We start from the raw sequence: 11,888 nt of genomic DNA on the forward strand, positions 1-11,888 counted from the left end.
TGATTATAAATAGCGCTATTTTTGTAACTAAACATAATTACCTCTCAAATTACATTTCAAACACAAAGTAACTCATGACTAAATTTATATAAATTACATAATGTCCATTAACTTTGAGCAAAGTATTCTAGCTTCGAGTGTGTACACCGTCATTCACGTTTATTGCGTTTTGCAAAAATTAAAATTAACTTCACTTTCCTCAAAATATATCATTATTTTGGGATTTTTTTCGTCCCAGGCAGGATAATCAAGAAAACTTTATAGTCTTAGTTTTTCTTTGCAAGAAAGTATACTTTTGAAACTTCACTTTCAGCAAAGACAAGAAATTAATATAACATGTATTTTGCTATCTTCTGAAGATACTAAATTTTGCTATCTTCTGAAGATGCTACATTTTGCTATCTTCTGAAGACATATACTACATTTTGCTATCTTCTGAAGATACTACATTTTGCTATCTTCTGAAGATACTACATTTTGCTATCTTCTGAAGATAGGGCCTACTACATTTTGCTATCTTCTGAAGATATACTACATTCAAAATGTATTGAGCGAAGTCTTCAACAAGTTTATAAGAAATCGCTGGATTTTGATAACCATTTTGTATCCGGTTTTCTGGATGAGCTCTTGGATGGATGTTGGACTTTAAACACAAATTAAAATTAGATAACAGAAATGAACTCAAATCCCTATAAGGATTTTGTTAATTACTTTATCACTCTTTATACCTATTTTACATGCTCTATGTGCTTATAAGAACGTTTCCGTTGTAACATTTTTAGTTTTTGTATTTTAACGTGTAGACTTATATTAATTTGATTGTGTATATTTATTATACCTGCCGATTGGCCAAAAAGAAGTTTTCATTATCAATTGGACCAATCAGCAACATTGTTAGAAGAATTTCACCACGCAAAAGAAATTGGGGTAAATTATTTGCAAAGCTCCATTCTAATTGGTGATTAAAGTGAAGATATCATGTAATTGACCAATCAGAGGCAATGTTAGATCGGCAGGTAGTGGTTAAATATGACATGACAAAAAAAATGACAGACGTTCATGCAACAAAGAAAACAGTAAAATATCGATGTTCCTGTTACTAAACTACAAATAATTATGATGATTTTACATTGATTATTTATTAGGCCATTCCATTTAATATCCACACTACCTATTTAGCTAAAGTCTTCCACAGAGGGAGTATGAGTTTTGAATAGAATAGATAATTGGGTAGCTTCCATTTGAAATACGCATTCCAGTTGTGGAAGATAAACAGATAAAGGTACGAGCCATTAAACACAGGGGGAATATGGGTTTCAAAATGATTAACCCTGACCAATTACATTTGAAAAACATACTCCCTCTATGGGACTTAATTATTATTTCCAAAATCTTCCACAGGTGTAGTGCGGATTTTAAGTGGAATAGCCCATTAAAGCCAATAGGTCAATTTAAGGTTTAGGTAATTTATACGATCGAACTTAGATCGGGGTTAAACTTGTAATTAGGGGTATATATTTTTCAATTAACCCTAAAAGCGTTTATGTCACCGAGTCAAAGTGATCATGACTTCAGGATTTTAATAGTCAAAATATGGTGATGTTGATAATGATGGATTCATGCATTATAGTAATTGAGTTATTTATCCGTGAGAAATTTTAATTTTTTATTCATAATCAATCACACTTGGTATAAAAATTAAAAAGAAAAGAATAATCTAGTTCATGTCAGAACCTTCTTTTGCTTATGATACTGTGCCTTAAGCAAGTCGATGACATTTTTGAACCTAATCATTTTTTCAAACTCACGCCGCCCATGTGCTTTATTATAACCGCACCACGAAGTTTTAATCTTAAGAGTACTTGGCCAGTTTAATTTTTAAATTGCACCTATGTCATGCAGTAGCGATTAGTCGTGCCATGTTACGAATGCGTCGTCGTAGCTATAGCGCAATTTTAACCCAATTTGTGAAGGTTGACAATCAATCACACAGGTTTATGTTAGATAAACCACTCGGGCCCAGCAACTGACAGAAGAGATTCATGATCACCTCAAAGCCATATGTATGTATGGGATCACATCTTCCCTGGGTAATGATGGTATTAAAAAATAGCGCGTCTACAATTATGCCTTTCCAAGTAGCCTATATAAAAACGCAGCATAAATAACATGCTGTACTTAGACTTGTGAAGGAGATGTTTTGAATAAGTCTGTTCGTACGTCCCAAAATAATGATGTGGTATTCACAACACACTAACATATAGAAACTACTGTCTTTTTATTTAGACGGGATATATAATAATTTCTGAATAATTCCAAAAGTAAAGTAAAGTATACAAGTAATCAACAATCGACTGCAGACGACAAATTTCAAATTTTCTCTAAAAATTCAAAAATTTCAGAATTGGTATTAGCATGAAAAATGCATTAAAATGAGTACAAACAAGCCTAGTATTGGCTCAGTGGTTTTTGAGATAGCTCTTGATATTTTGAGAAAATATCTATGTTGATGGCTCGCATGCAGAGCATTAAATGACAGGACATAAAATATATAATCATATGTCTTTGGGGATTGAAAATAATCATTAGAATTTGAAATGTAAAACTATACCCGTTATACACCCGCATTTACATCGTTGTCGTTGGCAAAGGATTTATTTGCAATCAAAATTGAAAATTTCTTTTGAAAATCAATTACAAGTCAGTGTATAATATATTTTTAATGTAACCAAGTTTCTGTACGAAAAAGTCACAGGTTTTTCTAGATTAGTTCAATTTACTTTTAGAATAAGCTAATTTAGAGGTCCCATGCCGTGAAATATTTAGACTAGGTAGTTGATTACTATTTAAAACTAGTTGTCATTTTTTTGTTTCATCATGCATGTATCATGTGTATAGCGTTTGTCTATAAAGTACATTAGATTGTCTCGAGATCGGGGTGTGAGTGGAAGGGGTGTGGGGGATGGGTGTTTGTAAGTATGAAGGTGTGTGCGGAGGGGGGTGTATGTGGGACCCACAGTGGGTAATTAATGGCATACAAAGAGGGGTTGTGTGTGATTAATATGGCTATATGCTATAATATATATACAGAATCTTTTCAGAATCTTTTTATGAGGGCATCCTGCACCTGGAAAACGCACACTATAGCGTGATTTTATTAATCCTCGGTAATCGATGATAATGATACTTCATTGTTGCAGCTTACGTGGGTAGCATAATTTGTGATCAATAAAATATTTTTGAGCGGAGAGTTCGGATGAAGAAAACGCACATTGTGTAAGCCCTGTTGAGTTTGTTTTCAGAGTCTGTATATATTTTAACAAACCACAAAATTTGAAAATGAATAAAAAAAGTAACAAAAGTTTCTTGTCATGTGGAATCATGATGATATAATATTCCATGTTCACAATAAATTAAGTTAAAGTTAATAATATTTAACAAGTTTACATAATAAACCAACTCTTTGACACAATGGATTTTTAGTGAGTAGGCTATACTTTGTCCACCTATCCATTACTATACCAAAATTAAGACTGTAGACGACAAGTTTCAATTTTTTTTAATTCAAAAATTTCTGAAATGTAAATTTTCAAGACCATATTTGAAATCAGCATGAAAAATGCATTTTAAATTGAGTACAAACAGCCTAGTATTGGTTCAGTGGTTCTTAAGATAGCTCGTGATATTTTAAGAAAAATGTCTTAAAACTTGGACTTCTTATGTTGAGGCCTATGGCTAGCACGCAGAGCATTGAGTAGACGTTGACAATTTTGCTGGACTATAATCATAAGGGGTCTCTCATCATGAAGCTGACCCTTCCTTCCTTTAAGCTATAGCATTCTCCCAAGAGCCACGATTTAAAAGCTTGTTGCTTAGACCATCGGTAAACATAAGCGGTAAACATCTTTCCTCGCTTGCTCCTCCATATCTTTCCACAACGACCCAACTATACCATGCATTATACCCATCTCCCGACAGCAGATAATGTATAATGAAACGACTATTAGTATTAGGTTAGTGGTTTATAAGTAAGAAGATGAACAACATGGTATATAAGAGTAATACTCTAGAGATATATAACTCACGCTGATGTACCGGTTAAATGGAAGTTGTATCAGTTACACAGAAGAGTGACTGAAGGATTAGCAAGTTAAAATGAAAACTTAGATGGTGAACAACGTCAAACTAGTACTCACTAATGAACATTTACAGCAGTCTCAAGCTGGGTTAAAACACTGGTGCGCGTAATTAATACTCGTTTATACATCCGAAAGGCAAGATTCATTTAATAGAATATATATCAAACTGAACATAAAGACCCTCTCTGTTGTATCATCTTAAGTAACCCGTTGTAAATATGTTACGTATTTGCAGGTTTATGACACAGTGTTTCCTAATCATATTATTAGTTAACGCGGAATGCTTTTAACGAAAGAAATGTGAGATTATGCATCGTAAATAATACTTTGAAACAATCATTAAGAAGAAATTTAAAGACAAATTTTGCAGTAGTTAATCAAAAATGACATTAAACCATAATTTATTATGATGTGGAAAATTAAAATGAGTTTTCTTGGACCACCATTATTTAAGTTTTATAGAGTTATAAATGTTGTTGTTTTGTTGGTGTTTCTCTTTTTCTGTTTTTGTTTTTGTGCGTTTTTCAGATCTTGCAGTTGTTGTTCTAAATACTATCTTCAGTAGATACAGCGAAAAAGCTTAAGTTTTAAAATAAGTTTTATAAATTAAGCTTCATAAAAGTATATAAACGAACAGTCAATGTTTTAAAGCTTAAGTTTTAAAATAAGTTACATTGTATTAAGCTTCATAAAAGTATATCAATGAACAGTCAATGTTTTAATACTAGTGGTTCGTGATGTCTGGATCGCATGTGATTAAGATGTTGAAATATCAATCATCAAAATAGTAGAGTTTAGATTATTCGTAATGCCCATGTGGGATTTATTTAAAGCGTAACAAATCTATATAGTATTTCATATAAGCTTGCGAGATTATTCTTATTAATCAAAATTAAATTAATTTATACTGTATACTTAACCATTCCAATCAATGTTTTTTAAATTTGTTCCTTATGCTATTGTATTTTTTTAATATAAAATCATAATTATGTCGTCAATGTCAAGTTAATCTGAATAACAATTTTTTTCTGAACAATTTTTCAAAATCAAATGTCATAATTATAATCATCTTCATTTATCGATTTTGTCTTTTGGTTTAAGTGATTAAAACGTTCTTATAAGTTAAAGGGGCATTTTAGAGGATAGTATTCAGAATTCAATTTGGTGTATCTGATGTACGCCTAGGTCCTATAAAAATAATGGGCAAAGGTGGGTTACAGAGCCCTTAATTAACAGAGCGAAATTACTAACACAATGACCTATGGATCGAGCCTATACACATAATAATGCATAACTCGCGAACGCAAATCTGAATCAACTGCAATTTTGCGAATAAGCTTTTTTTTGTAGATATCTACTGAAACATCATAAAAAATATGAAAAATAATGCTAGAATCACGAAATACTCTTTTAAGGTTATTAACTATTTTAAACTGTTGTGATTTGGTAGTTCACAACATCTTACGAATGGTAGTGAGCTTTGGCAAAAACTGCATTGCTCAATTCATAGCGAGTGTGTAGAAGAATTAAAATGTCACTGCAGATATACTTTTAAAGGTGCTGCGGTTCTTGAGTTACGTTGTAAAGAGGGCTGAAACAACAACACTTTTGTAAAACGTACATAACTCATGAACAACAATAAATTAAGCAAGTTTGCAAAGTATACGATTTGTAGAATGAACTTTTGCAAAACATCAAGGTGTTATTTTTCAATAATATATTGATCTAGATAATGAGAATCGATTTTTATGTTGCTTCGACCAACAATACCTCGTCTACCCTTAATGAAGATTTGGTTGTTTTTTGCGAAATGTTCTTACTAACTTGTGGTAAAAACAGAGAAAGTACAATCACCGGGGAGGCATGGGAAATGCCCCCATCAGTCAGAAAGCTTGCCACCCCCCCCCCCCACACACACACACACACACACCCACACACCGATAAAAACCAAAATAATTTTAAAAAGTATCCATTTTCGAGACAATTTTGCCGAAAATGTCAAGATTTTTGGCACTCAAATTCACTTTCCCCCATGCCCCGAAAAAATATTTCTGGTGCCGTGACATTATCGCTCTTCCTCAATCCTCATTTTCTCTCCCGCTCTATACTTTCCTCCCTATGTGTATATGTACGGTGAATGTGATATTATATTGAAGCAAAGAAAAATGAAACGAGTTAATAAACAGGAAAAAACACAGAGCAAAGAGTCACGCGATTAACTCGCACGAAAACACTTTAGAATCAATTTCATTTAAGGTTAACCCATTTTTTGTCTTTGCATCAGCGAGTAATCCAATTTATTAATTGCATGAAATTTTAGCTTCTCTACATTTTATGTTAAGTTTCTTTAATCACAGTTCCGCATGAGTTGGTTTACCGTGTTTTATTACTGAGGATATTGTAAAAAGTCTCAATTAAGGAATTGAAAGTTCTTAATACCATTAACAATCAGGTAGCTATTTGATACTGTTATTATCTGTCAATATTTTATTATTCTACATCCGGCGTAAAGAATTGAATATTAATAATTCGTCTGTGTATCAGATAATAGGGATGTTTTTAAAATATCGGAAATGGGTCAAATTAAGCGAATCATTCGACACGGGTTCTAATTTTTAGATTAATATAATAATTGTCATGATATACATATCAGAAAGTGGCTCATTACTATCATAATTGTCAAGGTTTCGTGCACAAATTGACAAAGTAAGAGGAATCAGTGAAATACTATAGGCCCTATGAATAAATATTTCTTTTCCACAAAAACAGGTAAAACAGGTGAGATAATTCCAGTAGTCGCCCGGGATTTGAACCGGTGACCTTCTGTAGGTTTATATTATCTAATTTGAGCTATCTTCAGTAGATAGCAACATAAACAATATTAAAATGAGATACCTTAAGAAAATAGCAAACATTGATGCAATCTAGTTTGAGCTATCTTCAGTAGATAGCAACATAAACGATATTTAAAATGATATTCATTTAGAAGATAGCAAACCTTGATGCAATCTAATTTGAGCTATCTTCAGTAGATAGCAACATAAATGATATTTAAAATGAGATATCTTTTAGAAGATAGCAAATCTTGTTGGACGCTAATGTGGGCTATCTTCAGTAGATAACAACATAACCAATATTAAAAATGAGATACAATTAGAAGATAGCAAACTTTGATGCAATCTAATTTGAGCTATCTTCAGTAGATAGCAACATAAATGATATTTACAATGAGATATCTTTTAGAAGATAGCAAACCATAATGGACGCTAATGTGGGCTATCTTCAGTAGATAGCAACATAACCAATATTAAAAATGAGATACAATTAGAAGATAGCAAACTTTGATGCAATCTAATTTGAGCTATCTTCAGTATAGATATCAACATAAGCAACGTTTAAAATGAGATATCATTAGAAGATAGCAAACCTTGATGCAACCTTGATATCACATGGGAAAATATCTATGTACGCAGACGATACCACTCTGTCTGTCAGTGGTACTGATACTGATATTATTTCTAAAAAGCTCACTGACGATCTTTCTGCAATTAAGGCATGGTTAAATGTAAACAAATTGTTTCTTAATACTGATAAGACAAATGTTATGCTCATTGGTAGTGAGCCTAAGTTACGTAATGATAAATGCTCTGCTTTTTCAGAGTTCATAGTGCCAAATGTCTTGGTGTAAAGATAGATTCTAAATTACTTTGGCACGATCATGTTAATTCAGTCATACAGAAATTGTTTTGTAAAATAGGACTCTTGAGACGTCTAAAACATTTCTTGACGTTCGCACTCTTAATGTTTTATATAAGGCTCTTATCCAACCGCAGTTCGACTATTGCAGTGTAGTTTGGTTTGGTCGCTTCAATGAAGATGTACGTAAATTATGTGTTTTACAAAAGCGATGTGCTAGAATAATATTGCGTGCCAACTACCTTACGTCTTCTGATATAATGTTTCCTATATTAGGTTGGGAATCACTTCCAAATCGTGCAATGTATTTCAAATCACTGTTAATGTTTAAATGTCTTAACGATATATCACCACAGTAGGCCTACCTTATCAACAGGTTTTCTTATGTACATGAAAAACATAATGTGAACACCAGACAAGCTGCGTCCAATTTATTGGCTCTACCGCCTTGCACAAATGGTTATGACACTGGGTACTTTAAATCATCTTTTTCATACAGTGGGGTTGAGGTTTGGAATAAACTGAGTAATGATGTAAGAAGTTCTATAAATGTGCAGATTTTCAAGCAAAGATTCAAGTCTTAAAAAAATTGAGCATGTACTTGTTAATGATGTATTTCTATTCTACTTTGAAAATTGTATATATTTCTGTATTTTAATTTTGTAACTAATAGTTGTATATTTTATATAAATTGCATGTTGAAAATTGTTGCCTTTTAATGTTATGTAAATGTATTGCAGGGCCCCATGTAAGACCAGCTATCGGCTGAATTGGGCTACCCTGGATAAATATGATTAAAATAAAATAAATAAATAAAATAAATCTAATTTGAGCTATCTTCAGTAGATAGCAACATAAATGATATTTACAATGAGATATCTTTTAGAAGATAGCAAACCAAAATGGACGCTAATGTGGGCTATCTTCAGTAGATAGCAACATAACCAATATTAAAAATGAGATACAATTAGAAGATAGCAAACTTTGATGCAATCTAATTTGAGCTATCTTCAGTATAGATATCAACATAAGCAACGTTTAAAATGAGATATCATTAGAAGATAGCAAACCTTGATGCAATCTAATTTGAGCTATCTTCAGTAGATAGCAACATAAATGATATTTACAATGAGATATCTTTTAGAAGATAGCAAACCATAATGGACGCTAATGTGGGCTATCTTCAGTAGATAGCAACATAACCAATATTAAAAATGAGATACAATTAGAAGATAGCAAACTTTGATGCAATGAATTTGAGCTATATTCAGTATAGATATCAACATAAGCAACGTTTAAAATGAGATATCATTAGAAGATAGCAAACTTTGATGCAATCTAATTTGAGCTATATTCAGTATAGATATCAACATAAACCGTGTTTAAAATGAGATTAGAAGATAGCAAACCTTGATGCACTCTAATTTGAGCTATCTTCGGTAGATAGCAACATAAATGATATTAGACATACCTTAGACATACCTTAGATGCCACACCTTCACCTTCTTCTGAGATGATAATAGTGTGGCAGGGTTTGGGGGGCTTTTTTGCCCATTAAAAACCCAATTTGCTTAGTTCCTGCTTAAAGCAGAGGAGTGTGGGCGATTGAATAGCACTTTCAGGCAATTTGTTCCAATTTTCCACCACTCTTTGACTGTAAAAATACTTCCTTGTATCTAGTCTTGATCTTGATTTGGCCAGTTTTTGGGAGTGTCCTCTGGTGCCCTGGTAGTCCGCTTTCTGGAAAAGGTTATCTGGATTGATCCTGTCGATTTGATTCATGATTCTGTATGTTTGGATGATGTCCCTCTTTCCTTCTCTTCTCCATTGTGGTGAGGTTGAGTCTCTTGAGTCGTTCTTCGTATGTAAGATGCTGGATACTCGGGATGAGTTTGGTTGCTCTTGCCTGCACCTTTTCGATGACCTTCTTGTCCTTTTCCATGTGCGGGCTCCATGCTTGCATAGCATAGTCCAGGTGTGGTCTAACCAGAGACTTGAAGAGCTTCAATATGATGTCACGGCTTCTGAAGGCGAAGTTTCTCTTAATGAGGCCTAATGCTCTGTTCCCTTTCTTGGCTGCAGTAGCACATTGCGAGGATACCTTCAGTGTGTTGCTAATCAGCACTCCCAAATCCTTTTCTTCTTTTGTTTCTTTCAGTTCTGTTTCTCCCATGTGATATGTGTGGTGCTGGTTCTGATGCCCAAAGTGCATAACGGCACATTTGTCTGCGTTGTACCTCATTTGCCATCTTTCTGCCCAGGCTTGCAGGTGGTTTATGTTGTCTTGCATATTCTCTATGTCGTCATCTGTTGCCACTGGATTTGCTAACTTTGTATCATCTGCAAACTTGCTCACTGTAGCTGATGTACTAATATTGCTCTCCATGTCATTCATATATATCAGGAAGCAGAGGGGTCCTAATACTGATCCTTGAACCACCGAACTTGTCACCTCTTTCCATTCCGACTCTGCTCCTTGCGTAACTACTTTCTGCTTCCGATCTGTCAACCATGCCTCAATCCAATACAACAGCTTGCCTTCAATGCCATGAGCTTTAATCTTTTCTACTAGTCTTCTATGTGGTACTGTGTCAAAAGCCTTGGCCAGGTCTAGATACACAACGTCTACTGGGATGCCTTCATCTACTGTCTTGGTGATGACTTCCAAGTACTCAATAAGATTTGTAGTGCAAGACTTCCCCTTTCTGAATCCGTGTTGAGTGTCATGGATGAGATTGTGCTTATCAAGATGCTCTGTTATATGGTCTTTGATGATACTTTCCAGGACTTTGCCAATTACTGAAGTGAGGCTGATAGGTCTGTAATTCCCTGTTTTGGATCTTGAGCCCTTCTTAAAGAGTGGTATGATATGCGCGATTCTCCAGTCTGCAGGAACAATGCCTTCTGCTAATGACTTGTTGAAGATATACGCCAATGGGGTACACAGTTCCTCTGCACATTCTTTAAGTACCGAAGGGGGAATTTGATCTGGGCCAGCTGCTTTGGAAGAATCAAGTCCTTTCAGCTTTTCTTTGACACAGTCGTTGGTAATAACAAATTCTTCAAGTTTCTCTTCTTCTGGTCCTGTGTAAATAGTTTCTGGTTCAGGTACATTTTGGTTCTCCACTGTAAAGACTGATGCAAAAAAGTCATTCAATGCTTCTGCTGTGGGCTGCCCTGGTGGTATTGTTTCTCCGGTGTCGGTTTTCAGTGGACCAACAGCGTCTTTTACTTTCTGTTTGGATCTCACGTAGGCGTAGAAGCTTTTAGAATCCTCCTTTATATTCTCTGCTAATTTCTTCTCAAAGTCTCTCTTTGCCTGTCTTACTTCATACTTAGCTTCTTTCTGACATTTCTTGTAGTGCTCCAAGTTTCTACTAGTCTTTCTCTTCTGATATCTTTTCCAGGCTCTTTGTTTCCTGCGAACAAGTTTCTGTGCTTTCTTGGTCAACCACATTGGTTTCTTTTTATTTCTTTGGATCTTCATTGGAACATGATCATGTATTACGTTGTGCAATTGTTCTTTGGTATAGTTCCAAGCTTGTTCTGCTGATCTTGTTTCCAAATCTTCGGTCCACTTTATTTGTCTCAGTTTGGCTTTCATTTGGTCAAAATTGGCATTTCTAAAGTCTCTCTTTGGCGGTGATTTCACTGGTTCGACCAGGTAATTTGTATCCCAGATCAACATGCAGTGGTCGCTTGTACCAAGGTGGGCTACAACTTGCACATCGTCAACCATATCTGGGTTTGAGGTTATCACCAGGTCTATCAAGGAATTCAGTCTAGTTGGCTTTGTAACATGTTGGGTCCATAAGTTGTCCAGGATAACATCCATGAAGGCTTCTGCTCTTCCTGATCCAGCTTGCATGATTTCCCAGTTAATTTCTCAGTAGTTGAAGTCACCAATAACCATGATGTCTTTTTTCTCGTCTTTGAGGCTCTTTAATACCTGGTTCAGGCTATCATTTTGCTCATTGGTGTTGTATTGACTCCTATACATGATCCCCAGTAGCATATCAGCTTCCGTGCTTGGACATGAGATGTCACACCATA

This window comes from Amphiura filiformis, unplaced genomic scaffold (genome assembly GCF_039555335.1).
Source record: "Amphiura filiformis unplaced genomic scaffold, Afil_fr2py scaffold_38, whole genome shotgun sequence".
NCBI classification, from domain to species: domain Eukaryota; kingdom Metazoa; phylum Echinodermata; class Ophiuroidea; order Amphilepidida; family Amphiuridae; genus Amphiura; species Amphiura filiformis.